This window comes from Petromyzon marinus, chromosome 21 (assembly GCF_048934315.1).
Source record: "Petromyzon marinus isolate PM22_M1 ecotype Great Lakes invasive population chromosome 21, UKy_Petmar_22M1.pri1.0, whole genome shotgun sequence".
Lineage (NCBI taxonomy): Eukaryota > Metazoa > Chordata > Hyperoartia > Petromyzontiformes > Petromyzontidae > Petromyzon > Petromyzon marinus.
Window position 1 is genome coordinate 2,164,806 of NC_133687.1, and position 22,605 is coordinate 2,187,410.

At 47.2% G+C, this 22,605-nt stretch overlaps 1 long non-coding RNA gene across 1 annotated transcript in view; it reads right to left on the reverse strand.

Moving 5' to 3' along the window:
* Window positions 1-20,601: 20,601 nt before the first annotated feature.
* LOC142925531 (uncharacterized) overlaps window positions 20,602-22,605 on the reverse strand; it is a 75,755-nt gene continuing 73,751 nt past the window's right edge. The window contains exon 3 of the long non-coding RNA XR_012942487.1: window positions 20,602-22,327. This is a non-coding gene — a long non-coding RNA (uncharacterized LOC142925531). The remainder of the gene's footprint in view (window positions 22,328-22,605) is intronic.

The window sequence follows — 22,605 nt, forward strand, 5'->3', positions numbered from 1 at the left end:
AGCCAAATGTATTGCAGCTTCGTGAGGCTGTTAAAGGCGCCCTCGGGAACGGTCGTCAGCTGGTGACATTGGTCGGGTGTCTCCTTGGTCATCGATTTACATTATGCACACACAGTGTACATGAATAGCACAGTACAATAAGAACCGCCATTCGCCACTAAGTGGCGGTGACGTCACCACGGCGCTTGTGTCCACGTTAAGGCCACCTGAAGTGTCGAACGCCTGCTGGCAGGAGGTCACGGGTCAGACCCAGATGCCATGGGTAGACTGACTGAGATGACTGGCCGATGCACCACTTGTGCCCCCTACTTTGACAACTTGCTGTGTTTTAGCTGCTGGGCACTCTGCTCGTTGTTGTTAGTACCGCTTCTCTTCCCTCCGTTGTTGCTGGAGAGAAATTGCCTCCAAAATCCCAGTAGGGTCCTTCACGAGCCTCCTCCACAGAGGCCGATCTTGACACCGCTGGTACCTGTCAACGGCATTCCACTCAGCTCCACACCCTCTTGTACCACATTACTCTATATATCCTCTAGCCCGTGCCACGCCTGTTTAGCCCCTTCTAACCGGCCAAACAAAAGCTTTTTAGGCATGCAGTGGCAGGGCATGCGGGCTACATGATCCAGCCAACACAGCCTTGCCTGCCGGAGGAGCTCACTGATGGGACTTTGTCCGGATCTTTCAAGGATGTGTGAGCTCCACACACAATCCAGCCTGTTTAAACCCAGGCTGGATCGTAGGCAGCCCAGCCTAAATATCCCTAACTAATGAAGATGTTCCATTTGGGGGATCCACGTTTCACAAGCGTAGAGAAGGGAGGGCATGACCGTTGCCGAGAAGACCCAAAGGTTTGTGTGGAGCGATATACCAGGTAGCTTCACAACGCCATTATACAGCCAATAAAAAGACAAGTCTGCTCGACTGATTCGGAGTGAGACCTCTGTTGTCAAACCAGAGCCGGCCGTGACTACACTCTACAGCTGTCGAAAACTCTCCGCTCTCTTCACAAATGCCCCATCAACAATTGAGATTTGTGGGGGTAGAGTGTTTGATGTTACAAAATACCCAGGCAGGTGTTTAGTTTTTGTGGGGCTGATGGCAAGTCCTCACCTCTTATTGGCATGCTCCAGGTTCAGCAGCAGCACCTCCAACTCCTCATCTGAGTGAGCAGCAATCACCAGAACATCGGCATGGTTGACCAATAGGGAGTCATCCCTTGACCATGCCCGGGCATCAATCAGCCTCCCACTGTAATTGTACCAGATGGAAATTCATCCAGTACAGCCATCGAGAGCTTCACGAACTACGTGATTGAAATAGATGTTAAATAATTTGGGAGCGAGAGGACATCCCTATCACGCCCCAAGGTGAACAGGGAATGGCTCTGGCTCTTGGCTACATAGTTTTACCTGGGCCTGCTTACCATCATGAAGTTTCTTAATGATTGTGAGCAGAGTCAGGGACTCCGAAAGCATGAAGAACAACAGAGAGCCCAGGCCTACTGATGGCATCATAGGCCTTGATCAGGTCAATAAAGCAGAGATGTAGGTCTTGTTGGAATCCCCTACACCTCTGCTGGAGGAGACGGACAGAAAATATGGCATCTGTGCAGTACTGCCTTTTCCTAAAACCACAATAGGGCTCCCCAAGCCTCTCCTAAAAGTGCCTAGCAAGGTGATGTTAAATAATACTTGCCAGAACCTTTCCTGGCACACTGAGGAGGGAGATGTCCCTGTTGTTGTTACAGGGCATCCTTCCAATCCCGAGGAACCCCATCATTGGTCCAGACTCTTATTATGATGTCATGCAGGGCAGTCTGTGCACAAATGGTACCCTCCCTCAGCATTTTGCTTAGCAGATCATCTCTGTCCAGTGCTTTGCCTGTTCTCAGACTCTCGATCGCCTTCCGTACTTCCTAAACAGATAGCACTTCAGCCAGCCACTCACAGGGGGTGACTACTTCTTCCAATATGTGAGGCACGGCATTCTAAACAGGGTCATCCCCACTTTCCCCCATGATGTTTTCCAGGCTGAGGGATTTTTACTCCCGCAAGACCTCACAGAAATGCTCAGCAAATCTGAAAACCTGTTCCTGGCATCACAGATTGGATCACCTTTCGTTTCCCGAATGATGGTGATCGGTGTGGAGCTGCAAGTTACTTTTTTGATGGAGTTAAATAGTGAGTTGTGATCACGGGTCACTTAAGCAGACTCCATTTTCTCAGCAACCCGTGACCACCACCCATCCTTGCAGCGCCTCATGGCCCTCCGAACCTCCGAGTGAAAGCTGTGATAAGCCTCCTCAGTCTCTCATGTGGGATGCTGTAGACGGTGAGAGTGGGCCTGTGGCTTTTTCTCAGCCAGCCTGAACACCTCCTCTGTCAGCCAGAGTCTCTGGGGAGACTTGGACCGTGTACCCAAAACAGTCATTGCAGCTGAATGAGCCGCAGTCCTAAACTTCACCCATTTCCCTTTGGCATTATGAGGAATGGGTAGCGATGCCAAGCCAAGCTGCAAGCGGTGATGAAATTCTCGCTTGCGACTTTAATCAGGTAGCTGAGACCAGGCCACTTTGGGTTTGAATGGGGTCTTGGGTGTACACTCACCACTGGAGCGGAAGAATGGAAGGCGTATCTTAGAGATGGTATGCTGATGGTTAACAGGCAGATCAGCTTCATGGTAAGTCCTAGTGTCAAGGACATGGGCCGCTGTCCCATCATTATATAGTACAACAGATGTTCTTTCTTGGACCCGGCGTACATCCATGATGTTGTGTGGATGCGCCAATGCCGGAATAGCGTGTTGGTAATTACGAGTCCATAGGCTGCACAAAATTCTAAGTCTCCTACCATTGATATTGGGTTCATCTGGCCCATGCCTTCCAATCACATCAGATCAAGTGCCAGCATCATGACCAACTCGGGCATTAAAGTCACCCAACAGGATTACTCTATCCTGAGGGGCCACTTTAGCTAACACCTGTGACAGGAGGTCATAGAAGACATCTGAATCACCGGTCTTGCCTGCATCCATCCACTGATATTCATCTTCGATGGGGCCATAACTAACCATGACCACAACTCCTCGCCTCTGGTTGATGGGAAGGTGAGCCCAAAGTAGCCTGGGGCTTACAGCTTCCAACACCTCACCGCCATGCTCCCATGCCCCTTCATTCTTCTGTTTGGTAGTCTCCTACCCCGAGTAGAGGACTGTTCACCCCTCATGGTGGCAGGAGCCAGAGCTGGTCCACCAGACCTCATGGATATCGCAGAAATCGAGGCGGTACCGGCTCAACTCCCAACATAGGAGTAGCAGCATCTCCTCCGCAGCAAGCATTCGATCATCCACGTGGCCACCTGCAGTGGCTTTTTTCTGTTTCTAGAGGAATCCCTAGGGTCAGGATTAAGACTCCCGGCTCTGCCAAATGGGTTTTATCCATGATACGCCATATACGCCTGTCCCCCCGGGGCCTCCGGCACAAGCTTAGCAGGACATTTTGCTCGTGATTTTGTGATAATTAATTGAAGGTGGAGGGGTTACCAGCCCATTGCACCCCTCCAGAGCCCCCTTTGGCTGCTGTAGTGGCTACAAACGCCATGAGGGGAATGCCAATCGATATTGGCCCTCCCCCCATGGCACTGCTCACTACAGTGTTACTGTCCAGCACCAACGAGGAGGTAGGGTGTTGTTTTGCCAGACATAGCACAGTGCATGCATGCATACACAAACATGCATATAAGATACAAAATACACACTCACGTACGAGTACAACATGACATATAATAAAGAATTAAAGCTTTCGTGATTGCATAAAATTACTCATTGGTTTTTTCGGTAAAGTCACGTATGTAGAAATACAATAAAATTATATTGAAACAAAACAATCACGACGTTTCGATCACAACACAAGCGATCTTCATCAGGTGTCAAGAACAAATCATGGAGGTAAACACAACAAGAAGATGAGAGAATTCAACAAACCTAAGAAACGTTATGTGAAGCACAACCAGTCAGGCCAACAACACAGACACTTCCTGGCGGACCACGAATTTCAGAAGAGTGTTAAATTTCGTGTTTAACCTCTGGATTGCACATACCAGCATAGAATGAAAAAAATACGAGGTACACAGTCAAAAGAAATACATATGCAAGCTCACAAGAGGCAAGGAGGGAGGAAAGACGGACAGGGAGGCAAGGAGAGAGAGGGGGGGGGGCTGGAGGGATGAACAGAAGCCTTAAATAGGAAATAAGGTTGAGGGGAGGGGCCAGAAAGAGCACGGCAGCTGAAACAAGCACATCTTGCACATACACAGAAGCGGGGGGAGGGGTATAAACAGGCTTGAATGAGAGTGCGGCAGCTGAAATAAGCACCAAATTAGCACCACCTACACATCAACAGAAGGGGGAGGGGTGGGAACAGGCTTGGGGTGCACATTTAGGACAGAATTGCAACGGTAACTTCCCCATATAAGTGTGTTAATAAAGAATTAAAGCTTTCGTGATTGCATAAAGTTACTCATTGTTTTTTTCGGTAAAGTCACGTATGTCATCATGGATTAAACCACATACAACAACAAAATTCAGGACCATCTTAATGATGGCAGTTATACCAAAATCAGAGATCCTACCAACCGCCTGGCTACAAAAACCAACAACATCATCACTAATTCAACTTCTCTAATCGAACCGACCAAGCAGCTTTCTCTAAAACCTCCGGCTGCTAGACCACCTATATCTTATGGCCTTCCAAAAATCCATAAAGAAAGTACTCCACTCCGTCCTATCTCATTTACCATTAACTAACCCACCTACAAACCGGCCGGATTCTGTCTGAGACCCTGCTCCCATTCACGGGCAAGACCACTTCAGCTGTACTTAACTCAGCTCGCCTGGTTTCTCTAATCAAGGACATCTCGCTATTTCCAGATGATTTGCTTGTCAGTTTCGATGTAGTATCTCTTTTCACCAAGGTACCTGTGCCTGACACCATTGCAATAATTGAATACTTGGTTCAACAGCGACTGAATCCTGATGTACCAACTTTGGTGAGGCACTGCCTTACGAACACTTGCTTCACCTGTAATGGTACATTTTACAAACAAAATGAAGGTACCCCTATGGGTTCTCCCTTATCACCAGTGGTAGCGAATGTTTTCATAGAGAAATTTGAGACAGATACCATCCAGACATTTACCGTACGTCCTTCCTTGTGGAAGAAATACGTAGATGACACATTCGTCATGTGGCCACATGGCTAGCCAGCACTGAACCATTTTTTCAACCACTTCAATTCCATACACCCATCCATCAAATTCACCATGGAAGTGGAAAATGATGGCAAGCTATCATTCCTGGATGTTTTATTCCAGAAGAGACCTGATGGCTCGTTGGGACATTCTGTCTACAGAAAAGCCACCCACACTACCTAAAGCCTGATTACCACAACAATCCAGCCCAGAAGAATTCCCTCATCAAAACACTACATAATAGAGCCCGTTGCATCTCTGACCAGCACCACCTAGCCAGTGAGCTGGAGCATGTACACGAAGCCCTCAAGATGAATGGATATTCAGACCGCACAATCTGCAAAGCTGTATCCCCAACCATGGGGAGGGAACCATCTGAGGACCCAATCAAAACCATCACCTTGCCATACATAGCAGGGGTTACAAAAAAGATTTCCAAAATCTTGAGCAGGCACAAGATCCGGGTTCGGTTCAACACAGTACACAAAATCCGTAATTTGATCCCATCTGTGAAGGATGTGATTCCTGGCATGCAATCACCTGGTGTCTACACGCTAAGTTGTGTCTGCGGCAGCAGTTGCATTGGGAAAATGAAATGACGTCTAGGATCGTGTTTACGAACACAAGGCAAAATTGAAACACGGCAGAACCAATACCACTGCCGTAGCTGATCACTGTTTTAACCCGGTAGGTTCATACGATATTGGTTTTACCGAGACCTAGGTACTCTGCAAACCTTCGGGTTACCATCAAAGATGTGTTCATGAAGCCATCCAGATATATAAACACAGGCACAATTTAAACCGAGAAGACGGGTACAGACTGCGCAATCATTGAAAGGATGTTATTAACCAGGTGCAGTCTAAACTGGCTGTGATGTTTCCGTTCCTACCTGCGTTGCATTGCCAGGTTCGATGTCTTTGCATTGGCGGGCTGGATGTCTCATTGGGGCTCGTTTCGGCCGCCGCTGCTCTTTACCGTCGATGTGGCGGTGACGCTCGTGTTGTGTTGGACTGTGACTTGCTGTGGTGTTTCTGTGTGTGTCTGTCACGATCACTTGTGTTGCCGTCGGTGCACTTCTCTTCTTCCACGCTTTTGTGCGGGTTTCTGGCCCCCACCCTCTTGCCCGGTGCGGCGGCCCTTCCCCCCTCCCACTCCCCCCTCCCGGGTCTGTGCAGAACCTTCTCGGGGCACATCTCCCGCTCGTTCTCTGACCCCGCCCTCTTGCCGATCCGGCGGCCCCCCCTCCTCCCCCCATCCCGGGTCTATATAACGCCGTGTCTCGCAGCCGGCTTTCTCTCTCACCTGAAGACGGTCGCTTGCGTTGCGATCGAAACGTCGTGATCTATTATTTTGTCTACCTACGTGACTTTCACAAAATAATCAAAGAGTATGGATTCCTGCAGTCACGAAAGTTTCACATTAACATTAGCTAAGTAACAACTCATCTGGTATTTTGTAACGATTTGTAAGGTCAGTTATGCATTGACACGGAAAATAATAACCATTGTACATTTTACAGTAAATATTAACTACTGTATAACACTTATACATCAATTGCTAATGGCAATAATGACCTGTGCAGTCATTACGCATCCGTGTGGACCGGAGTCCGTTCTTACAAAAACCCTGAGAGAGTAGAGTTTTCCCACGCTTACGCTGATCTAGAGCACCATTGCCTGGAGGAATATCTCCCGTCATCATCATCCGCACAAATATACCGGCCATCAAGGTTATCTAGTTAGTAAAAAACACTGAGACATTCAACCCTGGCTCATAATCTCTAAATACAAATGCGCATTCCTGCTGATGATAGCTGTGCGATGTTTGGCTCAATGCTATTTAATTATTGATTTAAAGCTTTCGTGACTGCAGTAATTCATATTCTTAGCTCTTTCGGTAAAGTCACGTTGAAAGGAAACAATACAATAATAAAATATATATAGAACAATAAAAATTATCACGACGTTTCAAGCACGTACACCAAGCTCTTAAGGCAAATGGTTACTCCGACTATACAATCCGCAAAGCTATCACTCAAACCATGAAGAAGGACCCTCTTGAGGAGCCTTTCAAAACCATCACTTTACCCTACATTGCGGGGATCACAAAAAAGATCTCCAAAATCTTCAATAAACACAAGATCCAGGTCCGTTTCAACAAATTACATAAAATCCGTGATCTGGTTCCGTCTGTAAGAGATGTGATTCCGGACATACAGTACCCTGGTGTCTGCAAACTAAGTTGCCTCTGTGGTAGTAGTTACATTGGAGAAACCAAACGCCATGTCTTGGACTGCATTCGTGAACACAAAGCAGACCTTAAACACGGTAGGACCAACACCTCGGCCGTGGCAGATCATTGTTATAATTCAGTAGACTCACATGACATTGACTTTTCCAAGACAGAGGTCCTTTGTAAGCCATCTGGCTACCATGAGAGATTCGTTCATGAGGCTATCCACATATACAAGCACAGAGACAATTTCAACCGAGAAGATGGATTCTGGCTTAGCAATCATTGGAAAGATTTGATAAACCATTTCAGGTCTTAATTGATTGTTCACGCTTACAGTGGCTTTCAGACAGCATACATTAATGTTTCGTCTCCCCCCTCCTCTTTCCAGAACATAGATGGACTAGTCCTTCTAAATAAACTGCCAAATCGCTGCGCGTGGCGCTGACGTTTTTTTTAATACACCGTTTAAAAATAAATAAATACAAACCGTCACACCTGATGACGACCGTTTGTGTTATGGTCGAAACGTCGTGAGAATTTTTATTGTTTTATATATATTTTATTATTTTATTGTTTCCCTTCAACGTGACTTTACCGAAAGAGCTAAGAATATAGCTATTTAATTAGTTATTTACTCATGTGTTCTAGAAGGAACACAAATTCTGCGTGTGACTGTGAGGGTCCCAGTGAGCCCAGCGAGAGGCTCACGCGTGGGAATGCGCTGTCTCACACTGGCTCAGGCAGGGCCAGCAGCTGGTTTCTCTCAAGAGCCAGAATCGTCAGTTGGGTCAGGCTGTCAAACAGCCCAGCGGGTAGAGCTGTCAGCTGGTTGTTGTACAAACGCAGCTCCTTCAGATTCACCAGGCTGTCACACACCTCCTGGTTAAAGGCTGCGTTAAGTGATGCGGTAATTCACGTAACAATGCCGCGTTGGCTAGACGGTGTCATTGCTTGTGGCGTGTGTGAGTTCTGTGTTCTAGTCTGCTTCCCCGCTCGCGCAGCCAACAGCTGTGACGTGGGTCCCGAGAAAAAGCATGTGGAGATGATTCAAGACTCATTTCAAAAGAGGGTCCTGCACTGGATTGTTTGGACAATTCCGAGACGGATAGGTTTGTGCGATTTGTGTCTATTTTGTCTATTTGTCCTCTCCACTCTGCCACGCATTTGTGAAATTCAGTCCTGGAGTATCCTACCAAATATAATTACACGTCGCGTGACTATTATTGCATGATTTTATAATCACCATCATGAACCATGGGCTATCCACTGTTGAATGGAGGCTTCCCCACGCTATCACCTTCACATCTGGCCCTGCGTTACCACAGTCCGTCTCGCTCCTGCACACGAGCTGCTCTCTTCGATCCACCTCCGCGGCGCTTCATCTGCTTTGGCAGCAGAGTCAGTGAACCAAGAGCAGAAATTGACAAATGTGGTTAAGAGCTTGCGGAGACATCGCGATGAACGTCTGATGCTGCAATTATATATTTGTGCTGCTTGGAAAAAGACGAGGCGTCCGGTTTATAATTCAGCAGCAAAAACCCCGCACGCTGCCTCGATCAGCAGCACTGCCTCGTGCGCGCCCTGCACACGTTGGCTGATGTGGCGATGACTGTGGTCACTGCGAGAGAGTTTGGGTCAGATAGCTGGACAAGCAGCAGCTACGCTCGCAGATTTGCCTTTCCATTCGCCCACGTGAGGACACTGAGCTAGAGCGCGTTCGAGGCGTCGTGTTCACCTCACATCTCGGCATCTCGCTCCATGACGTGCGCACTGTCTGTGCGGTACAGTACAGCGATCCGCAATGTGTGTTGTATGTTCAGAGTTCTCTTGCATTCTCTCTCGAACATTTTTACTCGATCAGTGGAATGAATTCCCGCACTCGCCTCCGTATGGGAGCCTCTTTGAGTCCCGAGACTCAGGAGGATGCTGCTACAAGAGAGTTTGGCGAATTCCTGTGTGAGGAGTGTTGCGTTATTGGTGCTGTTTGTGTAGTTGTTTTGTGTGGTTGCTCTTGTTGTGTTGTGCTGTGGTTGTTGTGTAGTCTTGTTTTGTCGCTGCAATTTTTTTGTATTGAACTGATGAGTGGTTGTTTGTGTGTGTTTATTATTGTTGTTGTTGCTGCACTAACACAAACCCACGGATCACGCGTGGGTTTCGGTACACGATCAATATCAGCTCTCATTATTTACACGATTCACTCACTAAATTTTCACGAATGTTCAGTGATACTGCTGACTAACTTGTAGCACAAGAGGACACCATGACCATGATGATGGTTACGATGACTGTGGATGTCAATAACGCGGTAGCTTTATAAACTGAGCTCTACTCGTGCCGAGTGTTATCTCTACCCCAGTGCCCAGCGACAAAGCAGTAGTGCTGGCTCTGTTTGTCAAACGCGACCCTAGGGACGAATCTTCAACTGGTTGTCGTTCAGACCCAACCACTGCAGATTCCCTAGGTGGTCAAATACCCCGGCGGGAACAGTCATCAGCTGCTTCTCGTGCAGGTGCAAATACATCAGCTTCCCCAGTCTGTCAAAGATGCCTGGCGGCAGAGACTTCAGTTGGTTATCTTCCAGTTCAAGTCGCGTGAGTTCAGTCAAACTGTGAAACAGAGCGGGCAGTATCGCCTGCAATTGGTTATGGTCCAGATACAGCTCCTTCAATTTCACCAGACGGTCAAATACCCCGGCGGGCAGAGTTGTTAGCTGATTCTGATACAAAACCAGGATCTGCAGATTCACCAGGCTGTCAAACACCCCGGCGGGGAGAACTGTCAACTGGTTATTGTAAAGATCCAGTCGTGTCAGTTGAGTCAGACGGTCAAACACACCAGCGGGGAGAGACGCGAGTTCCTCACTGCACAGGGACCTCAGACACTCACTGTCCGCTGTTTTTTTAACGACTCTGGCAGAGTGAATGGAAATACAACAAAGAGCACTGGTTACATTTTATTCACCCATCAAGCTTTGAGCGGTTTCATATTATTCAAAACATGAGCAAATTAATCATTCTAAGCCCTTTGAATGTCCATTGCAGGATGGAGTGACCATGTTTCACCACTATGTTTGGGTGTGGGGGGAGAAAGTTGGGCCCCACACGAATATTGAACAACTAAGAGAGCAGCATTGTTTAAGTTTGGTTGAATAAACGAAGGGAATGACGAAATGAAATACACAGAGCTGGGACTGGACTGGACAACCACAAACAACTCTGCACATTATTCAACAGCACTGCCTTAAAGTGATACAAATATGAAGGTGTTCAGGAGCAGACTATCGGCTCATTCGGCTCATTCGTGACGAATATCATTATCTACAATAAGCATTAACACCTACACCCTCATCATTTTCATCATTATCCACAGTCGGGTTAATAAATATCATCTACAATCATGATCACCATAAAGAATTATAACACAATAACCATTAGTGTGTTGTTGACTGCTGATGAGACACGAAATGTCGAAATCGGTTAAAAGTTTTGAATGCAACGAATCAATGCTGCTAGAATTAAGCACTCCCAGAAGACCGCGGGGTCGATGGGTTGTGCAAAAACAACTTTAATTGTTTACGTTGAGTGGAGAGTCAGAAGGATATGCATTATCTGCTCTTCTAGTTTGTTAATTAAACAATATTTGATAATAACTTTCAGACGATTTATCGACTTCATAAAATAATTGCTCCATCTTTTGTATGTGTGGGTCACGTGCGGCTGTATGGAGCAGCAATGCAGAAAGTGGAGGGCTGGCGTCTCGGCGTCTCTGCGAGGTGAAACGGCAGCACCAGTCCCAGGGGTTACTGTGCAGCCAAATGTATTGCAGCTTCATGAGGCTGTTAAAGGCGCCCTCGGGAACGGTCGTCAGCTGGTGACATTGGTCGGGTGTCTCCTTGGTCATCGATTTACATTATGCACACACAGTGTACATGAATAGCACAGTACAATAAGAACCGCCATTCGCCACTAAGTGGCGGTGACGTCACCACGGCGCTTGTGTCAGGCTATGTCCACGTTAAGGCCACCTGAAGTGTCGAACGCCTGCTGGCAGGAGGTCACGGGTCAGACCCAGATGCCATGGGTAGACTGACTGAGATGACTGGCCGATGCACCACTTGTGCCCCCTACTTTGACAACTTGCTGTGTTTTAGCTGCTGGGCACTCTGCTCGTTGTTGTTAGTACCGCTTCTCTTCCCTCCGTTGTTGCTGGAGAGAAATTGCCTCCAAAATCCCAGTAGGGTCCTTCACGAGCCTCCTCCACAGAGGCCGATCTTGACACCGCTGGTACCTGTCAACGGCATTCCACTCAGCTCCACACCCTCTTGTACCACATTACTCCATATATCCTCTAGCCCGTGCCACGCCTGTTTAGCCCCTTCTAACCGGCCAAACAAAAGCTTTTTAGGCATGCAGTGGCAGGGCATGCGGGCTACATGATCCAGCCAACACAGCCTTGCCTGCCGGAGGAGCTCACTGATGGGACTTTGTCCGGATCTTTCAAGGATGTGTGAGCTCCACACACAATCCAGCCTGTTTAAACCCAGGCTGGATCGTAGGCAGCCCAGCCTAAATATCCCTAACTAATGAAGATGTTCCATTTGGGGGATCCACGTTTCACAAGCGTAGAGAAGGGAGGGCATGACCGTTGCCGAGAAGACCCAAAGGTTTGTGTGGAGCGATATACCAGGTAGCTTCACAACGCCATTATACAGCCAATAAAAAGACAAGTCTGCTCGACTGATTCGGAGTGAGACCTCTGTTGTCAAACCAGAGCCGGCCGTGACTACACTCTACAGCTGTCGAAAACTCTCCGCTCTCTTCACAAATGCCCCATCAACAATTGAGATTTGTGGGGGTAGAGTGTTTGATGTTACAAAATACCCAGGCAGGTGTTTAGTTTTTGTGGGGCTGATGGCAAGTCCTCACCTCTTATTGGCATGCTCCAGGTTCAGCAGCAGCACCTCCAACTCCTCATCTGAGTGAGCAGCAATCACCAGAACATCGGCATGGTTGACCAATAGGGAGTCATCCCTTGACCATGCCCGGGCATCAATCAGCCTCCCACTGTAATTGTACCAGATGGAAATTCATCCAGTACAGCCATCGAGAGCTTCACGAACTACGTGATTGAAATAGATGTTAAATAATTTGGGAGCGAGAGGACATCCCTATCACGCCCCAAGGTGAACAGGGAATGGCTCTGGCTCTTGGCCACATAGTTTTACCTGGGCCTGCTTACCATCATGAAGGTTCTTAATGATTGTGAGCAGAGTCAGGGACTCCGAAAGCATGAAGAACAACAGAGAGCCCAGGCCTACTGATGGCATCATAGGCCTTGATCAGGTCAATAAAGCAGAGATGTAGGTCTTGTTGGAATCCCCTACACCTCTGCTGGAGGAGACGGACAGAAAATATGGCATCTGTGCAGTACTGCCTTTTCCTAAAACCACAATAGGGCTCCCCAAGCCTCTCCTAAAAGTGCCTAGCAAGGTGATGTTAAATAATACTTGCCAGAACCTTTCCTGGCACACTGAGGAGGGAGATGTCCCTGTTGTTGTTACAGGGCATCCTTCCAATCCCGAGGAACCCCATCATTGGTCCAGACTCTTATTATGATGTCATGCAGGGCAGTCTGTGCACAAATGGTACCCTCCCTCAGCATTTTGCTTAGCAGATCATCTCTGTCCAGTGCTTTGCCTGTTCTCAGACTCTCGATCGCCTTCCGTACTTCCTAAACAGATAGCACTTCAGCCAGCCACTCACAGGGGGTGACTACTTCTTCCAATATGTGAGGCACGGCATTCTCAACAGGGTCATCCCCACTTTCCCCCATGATGTTTTCCAGGCTGAGGGATTTTTACTCCCGCAAGACCTCACAGAAATGCTCAGCAAATCTGAAAACCTGTTCCTGGCATCACAGATTGGATCACCTTTCGTTTCCCGAATGATGGTGATCGGTGTGGAGCTGCAAGTTACTTTTTTGATGAAGTTAAATAGTGAGTTGTGATCACGGGTCACTTAAGCAGACTCCATTTTCTCAGCAACCCGTGACCACCACCCATCCTTGCAGCGCCTCATGGCCCTCCGAACCTCCGAGTGAAAGCTGTGATAAGCCTCCTCAGTCTCTCATGTGGGATGCTGTAGACGGTGAGAGTGGGCCTGTGGCTTTTTCTCAGCCAGCCTGAACACCTCCTCTGTCAGCCAGAGTCTCTGGGGAGACTTGGACCGTGTACCCAAAACAGTCATTGCAGCTGAATGAGCCGCAGTCCTAAACTTCACCCATTTCCCTTTGGCATTATGAGGAATGGGTAGCGATGCCAAGCCAAGCTGCAAGCGGTGATGAAATTCTCGCTTGCGACTTTAATCAGGTAGCTGAGACCAGGCCACTTTGGGTTTGAATGGGGTCTTGGGTGTACACTCACCACTGGAGTGGAAGAATGGAAGGCGTATCTTAGAGATGGTATGCTGATGGTTAACAGGCAGATCAGCTTCATGGTAAGTCCTAGTGTCAAGGACATGGGCCGCTGTCCCATCATTATATAGTACAACAGATGTTCTTTCTTGGACCCGGCGTACATCCATGATGTTGTGTGGATGCGCCAATGCCGGAATAGCGTGTTGGTAATTACGAGTCCATAGGCTGCACAAAATTCTAAGTCTCCTACCATTGATATTGGGTTCATCTGGCCCATGCCTTCCAATCACATCAGATCAAGTGCCAGCATCATGACCAACTCGGGCATTAAAGTCACCCAACAGGATTACTCTATCCTGAGGGGCCACTTTAGCTAACACCTGTGACAGGAGGTCATAGAAGACATCTGAATCACCGGTCTTGCCTGCATCCATCCACTGATATTCATCTTCGATGGGGCCATAACTAACCATGACCACAACTCCTCGCCTCTGGTTGATGGGAAGGTGAGCCCAAAGTAGCCTGGGGCTTACAGCTTCCAACACCTCACCGCCATGCTCCCATGCCCCTTCATTCTTCTGTTTGGTAGTCTCCTACCCCGAGTAGAGGACTGTTCACCCCTCATGGTGGCAGGAGCCAGAGCTGGTCCACCAGACCTCATGGATATCGCAGAAATCGAGGCGGTACCGGCTCAACTCCCAACATAGGAGTAGCAGCATCTCCTCCACAGCAAGCATTCGATCATCCACGTGGCCACCTGCAGTGGCTTTTTTCTGTTTCTAGAGGAATCCCTAGGGTCAGGATTAAGACTCCCGGCTCTGCCAAATGGGTTTTATCCATGATACGCCATATACGCCTGTCCCCCCGGGGCCTCCGGCACAAGCTTAGCAGGACATTTTGCTCGTGATTTTGTGATAATTAATTGAAGGTGGAGGGGTTACCAGCCCATTGCACCCCTCCAGAGCCCCCTTTGGCTGCTGTAGTGGCTACAAACGCCATGAGGGGAATGCCAATCGATATTTGCCCTCCCCACATGGCACTGCTCACTACAGTGTTACTGTCCAGCACCAACGAGGAGGTAGGGTGTTGTTTTGCCAGACATAGCACAGTGCATGCATGCATACACAAACATGCATATAAGATACAAAATACACACTCACGTACGAGTACAACATGACATATAATAAAGAATTAAAGCTTTCGTGATTGCATAAAATTACTCATTGGTTTTTTCGGTAAAGTCACGTATGTAGAAATACAATAAAATTATATTGAAACAAAACAATCACGACGTTTCGATCACAACACAAGCGATCTTCATCAGGTGTCAAGAACAAATCATGGAGGTAAATACAACAAGAAGATGAGAGAATTCAACAAACCTAAGAAACGTTATGTGAAGCACAACCAGTCAGGCCAACAACACAGACACTTCCTGGCGGACCACGAATTTCAGAAGAGTGTTAAATTTCGTGTTTAACCTCTGGATTGCACATACCAGCATAGAATGAAAAAATACGAGGTACACAGTCAAAAGAAATACATATGCAAGCTCACAAGAGGCAAGGAGGGAGGAAAGACGGACAGGGAGGCAAGGAGAGAGAGGGGGGGGCTGGAGGGATGAACAGAAGCCTTAAATAGGAAATAAGGTTGAGGGGAGGGGCCAGAAAGAGCACGGCAGCTGAAACAAGCACATCTTGCACATACACAGAAGCGGGGGGAGGGGTATAAACAGGCTTGAATGAGAGTGCGGCAGCTGAAATAAGCACCAAATTAGCACCACCTACACATCAACAGAAGGGGGAGGGGTGGGAACAGGCTTGGGGTGCACATTTAGGACAGAATTGCAACGGTAACTTCCCCATATAAGTGTGTTAATAAAGAATTAAAGCTTTCGTGATTGCATAAAGTTACTCATTGTTTTTTTCGGTAAAGTCACGTATGTAGAAATACAATAAAATCATATTGAAACAAAACAATCACGACGTTTCGATCACAACACAAGCGATCTTCATCAGGTGTCAAGAGCAAATCATGGAGGTAAATACAACAAGAAGATGAGAGAATTCAACAAACCTAAGAAACGTTATGTGAAGCACAACCAGTCAGGCCAACAACACAGTTAGACACTTCATGGCGGACCACGAATTTCAGAATAGTGTTAAATGTCGTGTTCAACCTCTGGATTGCACATACCAGCATAGAATGAAAAAATACGAGGTACACAGTCAGTAGAAATACATATACAAGCCAATGAACATCTGACCCCCTAGATTCTATGGTCTTCCCAAGATTCATAAAGAAGGCACCCCACTACGACCCATCGTATCCACGATCAACCCCCCTACCTATAGACTAGCCCGTTTTCTGTCAGATACCTTGCTGCCTTTCACTGGCAAGACCGCCTCAGCAGTACTTAACTCAGCCCAATTGGTCTCTATGGTCAAAGACGTTGTACTGTCCCCTGACGATATCCTTGTCAGCTTCGATGTGGTCTGTTTGTTCACCAAGGTCGCAGTACCTGATACCATTGAAATAATTGAAAATTTGGTCCAACATGGACTAGACCCCGATACACCTGCACTGGTTAGGCATCGCCTCAACAATACCTACTTTACTTGGAATGGTTCCTTCTACAAACAAAATGAGGGTACCCCCATGGGATCCCCCTTGTCACCAGTGATAGCCAATATTTTCATGGAGAAATTTGAATCAGACGCCATCCAGACTTCCACCCTCAGACCTTCCCTGTGGAAGAGATATGTGGATGACACTTTCGTCATTTGACCACATGGCCTCCCAGCTCTGAACCTTTTCCTACACCATATCAATTCCAGACATCCCGCCATCAAATTCACCATGGAAGTGGAGAAAGATGGCAAGCTACCATACTTAGATGTTCTGTTTGAGAGGAGACCTGATGGCTCATTGGGGCATTCTGTCTACAGGAAACCCACCCACACATATTCCTACTTGAAACCTGATTCCCACCACCACCCAGCCCAAAATACTTCTCTCATCAAAACTTTATACCATAGGGCTCATTGCATTTCGGACCAACACCACCTGACCAGTGAATTAAAACATGTACACCTGGCCCTCAAAAGGAATGGATACTCTGACCGTACCATCCGCCAAGCTGTTTCTCCCTCCATACAGAAACAACCATTTGATACTCCGGTTAAAACCATCACACTGCCATATACAGCAGGCGTTACTAAAAAGATTTCCAAAATTCTAAACAAACACAAGATCCAGGTCCGGTTCAATACAGTACACAAAATTCGTGATCTGATCCCATCCGTGAAGGATGTCATTCCTGACTTACAGTACCCCGGGGTTTACAAATTGAGTTGTACCTGCGGTGATTGCTATATCGGGGAGACAAAGCGACATGTCTCTGACCGAATTCGCGAGCACAAATCAGATTTCAAACACGGCAGAACGAATTCTTCTGCCGTAGCTGATCACTGGTACAACGCTGTGGGTGATCACGATATAAATTTCTCCGATACCAAGGTTTTTTGCAAACCCACGAGTTTTCATCAGAGATTTTTTCACGAGGCAATTCAGATCTACAAACACAGACACAATTTCAACCGAGAAGATGGTTTCAAATTAAGCAACCTATGGAAAGATGTTCTAAATCGAACCAAACATTAAACTAATTTTCAATGGTACAGTATATTTTTCAAGTAGTGGTACCCCAAACTTTCGCAGCTCTTAAAAAATTCCCTTTTCACACCACCAATAGGTAAACTCCCCCTCCCCCACGCGGCAAACGGCATGTTCACCCGCATGTACACCACCTCTACACCGTTCATCATGCTAAGTCGGCCAATCAAATGCTAAATTTTATGCTAATTCCTTTGTCAAGGAACCTTGTTTCCTCACACACAGCTTTAAGGTCGCGGTCTGAGCGTGGCTGCGTTTCACTCCAGCGCTGTCCTCGAGACAGCCTGGTCCCTTCACCTGATGAAGGCCGCTTGTGTTGTGGCCGAAAAGTCGTGATTTTTGTTGTTTTATTTTCTACCTACGTGACTTTACCGAATAGAACCAAAGAGTATCAACTCTCCGTGTTTGGAGGAGGAGGAATACTGCCTATGACCCCAACAACACTATCCCCACCGTCAAACATGGAGGTGGAAACATTATGCTTTGGGGGTGTTTTTCTGCTAAGGGGACAGGACAACTTCACCGCATCAAAGGGACGATGGACGGGGCCATGTACCGTCAAATCTTGGGTGAGAACCTCCTTCCCTCAGCCAGGGCATTGAAAATGGGTCGTGGATGGGTATTCCAGCATGACAATGACCCAAAACATACGGCCAAGGTAACAAAGGAGTGGCTCAAGAAGAAGCACATTAAGCTCCTGGAATGGCCTAGCTAGTCTCCACACCTTAAACCCATAGAAAATATGTGGAGGGAGCTGAAGGTTCGATTTGCCAAACGTCAGCCTCGAAAACTTAATGACTTGGAGAAGATCTGCGAAGATCTGCGAAGAGGAGTGGGACAAAATCCCTCCTGAGATGTGTGCAAACCTGGTGGCCAACTACAAGAAACGTCTGACCTCTGTGATTGCCAACAAGGGTTTTGCCACCAAGTACTAAGTCATGTTTTGCAAAGGGGTCAAATACTTATTTCCCTCATTAAAATGGAAATAAATTTATAACATTTTTGACATGCGTTTTTCCGGATTTTGTTGTTGTTATTCTTCTCTCACTGTTCAAATAAACCTACCAATAAAATTATAGACTGATCATTTATTTGTCAGTGGGCAAAAGTACAAAATCAGCAGGGGATCAAATACTTTTTTCCCTCACTGCATATATATACACTAATATACTCAAGGTAGTGTTTTTGACGAAAGTTAGTTGTTTTGTTATTCTAAGTATAAACTCCCTAAAAGTTATTGCTGTAAATAAATTTTCCCAGAAATATAACAAACGTGTATTTTTTATCACATGATTTTATTTGTACCAAGTAGACATTTCCTTGGGAACCAGCGTCGGATCAACCCGCTGGGGTGCTTGAGAATAACCAATTTTCCTTCATATCATGCAGTACCTTCCATTAATATAACAATTGGAATAAACTGCGGGAACATACATATACATGTGTATATATAACCTCTTTACATTACCTATTTTCTTACTTTGGAAATAACGATTCGAATACATTCTCAATATATAAGAACGTGTCCTCGAGTGCTGCAAGTTAGACTGCAGTGTCACTGAGCATTGAGGCGAGCGTCTGCCTTTGTGCATTGGTTAATATTAAATGAGTGAATCGTTAGAATAATCCGAGGCGATATTGAGCGTTTACAGAAATTCAAGTCGGCTGTGTTTCCACACGGATAGCAACAATAACACAGCAACCACACAATCCAACATTAACAAAACAACTAAACAAGAGCGCCATAACAACATTACATTAATAATCACGCAAATCAAACACAAAATCACCCACCTCAACACATAAATAAGCAGTAACACAATAACAATGAAACGTAAACAGATACACATCAAAGCAACAACCAACAACATTAATAAAATAACACAAGAACAAAGCTATAACAATATCACAAATACAAAATAAGGCAACTACATGACAACATACAAAGCTACAATACAACAAGATTATCTTCTTTGGTTCTTTCGGTAAAGTCACGTAGAATGATAATAAAATAATAAATTGATAAAATAAAATAACACAATAATATTCTCACGACGTTTCGGCCGCTTGTGTTGTGGCCGAAACGTCGTGAGAATATTATTGTGTTATTTTATTTTATCAATTTATTATTTTATTCTCATTCTACGTGACTTTACCGAAAGAACCAAAAAAGATTAATCCTTGCAGTCACGAAAGCTTTAAATCGAATAATACAAGATTAACCACGTAAAATAACAATCACACAAAAACAATAACACAACCACACAGAAAAAAACCCCAAGACAACAACTACACAACAAGAGCAGCTGCACAAAACAAAGACATAAGAACGCAAACATCAAAAGAACTCAACAACCACAACACAAACAATACAACCCCTAACACTATAACAACACCAACTACACAACAAACACCACAATAGCGAAACATCAACTACAACTCAAGAAGTACGACATAAAATAACAGCCATCGATTATAACACAGCAATAATGCAACACAAGCAACAACAATAAACCAATAAAAACACATTAACAACCTTCTTTGGTTCTTTCGGTAAAGTCACGTAGAATGAGAATAAAATAATAAATTGATAAAATAAAATAACACAATGATATTCTCACGACGTTTCGGCCACAACACAAGCGGCCTTCATCAGGTGAAGGGACGAGACTGTCTGCTAGGACAGCGCTGGAGGCCGAAACGTCGTGAGAATATTATTGTGTTATTTTATTTTATCAATTTATTATTTTATTCTCATTCTACGTGACTTTACCGAAAGAACCAAAGAAGATGAATCATTGCAGTCACGAAAGCTTTAAATCGAAACATTAACAACCGTTAACAGTCACGGAGCCACTCTGCCAACCCCCTCGCAAACCCCCCACACGAACGCACGCACCCCCCCCCTCTGAACACACACATGCACTTACGTAGGACCTCGTGGGGGGGAGGGGTCACCTGGCCCCTGGGTTTTTACCCGGGAGCCCCCCTCGTGGGGGTGTTCCACGGTTTCTCAGAGCCAGGGAATTGACAGACCCCCCCCCCCACCCCAGGTCGAATGGCACTGCGGCGCCGTGGATTGACTTAAAATTGGATGGCCACGGAGAGTTCACTGAGCAACCACGGTGAGAACACACCCAGCACAGGGGAAGGGGGCCTTGGGAGGAGCAGAGCTCCCAGCGAGCAGCAGGGAGGGCAGCACGAGGAGGAGGGACGCGTAAACAATGGACTAAGGCACAGTGGGGGGTGGGGGGGGCTGAGCCCAGTAGTGGGAGCGGGGCAGCGAGCGGGCTGAAGGTACTTCGGATGATGGGGCACGCAGGGAAGCGTCAGGATTGGCCGAGAGGGCCGCCCGGCTTAGCCAAGAACCTCTTTGATGTGGGGAGGCATAAAAGGGGGGAAGAGGACAACCGGGGGGAGTTCTCCTCAAGTCAGCGAGCGACGCAGCCAGCCTTCCAGCCACTCGAGCGTCCGAGTGACGCTGCCGAGCGCAGCTGGGACACGACTCAGGCAGGGACCTTCTGGACCCTCGTCCTTCCGACTCCCAGCACGTCAGTGAGAAATCGTGCGTAGGTAAGAGGGGTGAGGGATAGTGTGAGGACTCCGCAAGGGCTTAGTTAGAGATAGGTGAGGAGGGCTGGGTACAGCTAGGGAGGATGCTGCTCGCGGGATGGTTTTGGTTCCGGGCCATTTAGAGTTTTCTTGCAGTCGCGCCAATAATAAACTTTAGTTTAGAACAACGACGCCGCGTGTTTCCTGTGGGTGCGGAGAGAGCGTGGACGTGGTGTGGGTGCGTGCATAAGTGTGACGATCGGCGCGCATTCACTGATAAACGATCGCGGACGTTCGCGTGCAGGTGTGAACAGCGGAATTTTCGCGCGAATATGCTCATCAACGCGATCACCTGTACGCACGTGTTTGCGGTCGCCCATGCGCGTTTGCACCGGGGATTAACGCGCGAATATTACCTAGCAATTTGAGCATGGGGGCGAGTGAGGTTGCGCACCTTAGTAAGCCATTACCTAGTAATTTGAGCGTGGGGGCGAGTGAAGCTGCGCCGTAACTCATTACCTGCGCCAGCGCTCGCGCAGCAGCCGCGCTATTTTTAGCGCGTGCACGTGGTGAGCGACGGTAGACTCGCACGGGTACGCACGTGTCTATTCATACGGCTATTTTTAGCGCGTGCACATGGTGGGCAGCAGATACGGTTGTGCAGCCCCCGCAGCGTGAGTGGGGATTTACGTGGCGAGTGTGTGGGATAACGTAAGGCGGTGGAGGACCAGCCACGAGTCCATGCCCCACATAGAGGACGCGGAGGCGGCGAGGCCAATGACCCGATCGGCGACAGCGCGGCGGAAAGAAGGGGAGGAGGAAGGGGGCCAGGAGGAGGGGAGCCTCAGCCTCCACACGTATCCCTTTAACCACAAAAAACTACTCAACTACAATAACAAAAACAATGCAATAGTCTCCTCAAACAGGAATTGGCCACGCATCCTATAATAGCAGCATCCACCTGAAAACAGAGTCTCGGCACTCAGTGAGGCTCCCACGGGAAGGCGAAATCTGGAATAAATTCCACGGAGGTTGCTGATCTGCGATTCGTGCTCAGGAATTAACTCACATCCCTCCCTCCCGAGGTGTTTAACAGTCTGACGCAACTGACTGAACTCCACCTTAGTCACAACCAGCTGACGACTCTTCCTGATGGGGTGTTTGACCGCCTGGTGAATCTGCAGGAACTCCAGCAACTGGTGGTTCTGCCAATGAGAAGATTAGCATGTCAATGTCAGAGAACCGGGTGGGTTTCCACACAACTGTTAGATCTTTTAACAGGCTGCGAGACAAGAAGGCTCACCTGATCGAGTCGCTCACCTTTCTGAAGAGATGCCGCGACACCAAGGTAATACCAATCGCCTTTACACTCATATCTGCTGCTGTCACTTCTCCTAATGCTAAACTGATCTTGTTCAGGGCTAGCCTAGCCCTAATCTCAGAGAGAATAAAACTGCTCCGATTTGAACTTGATAATTTAGAC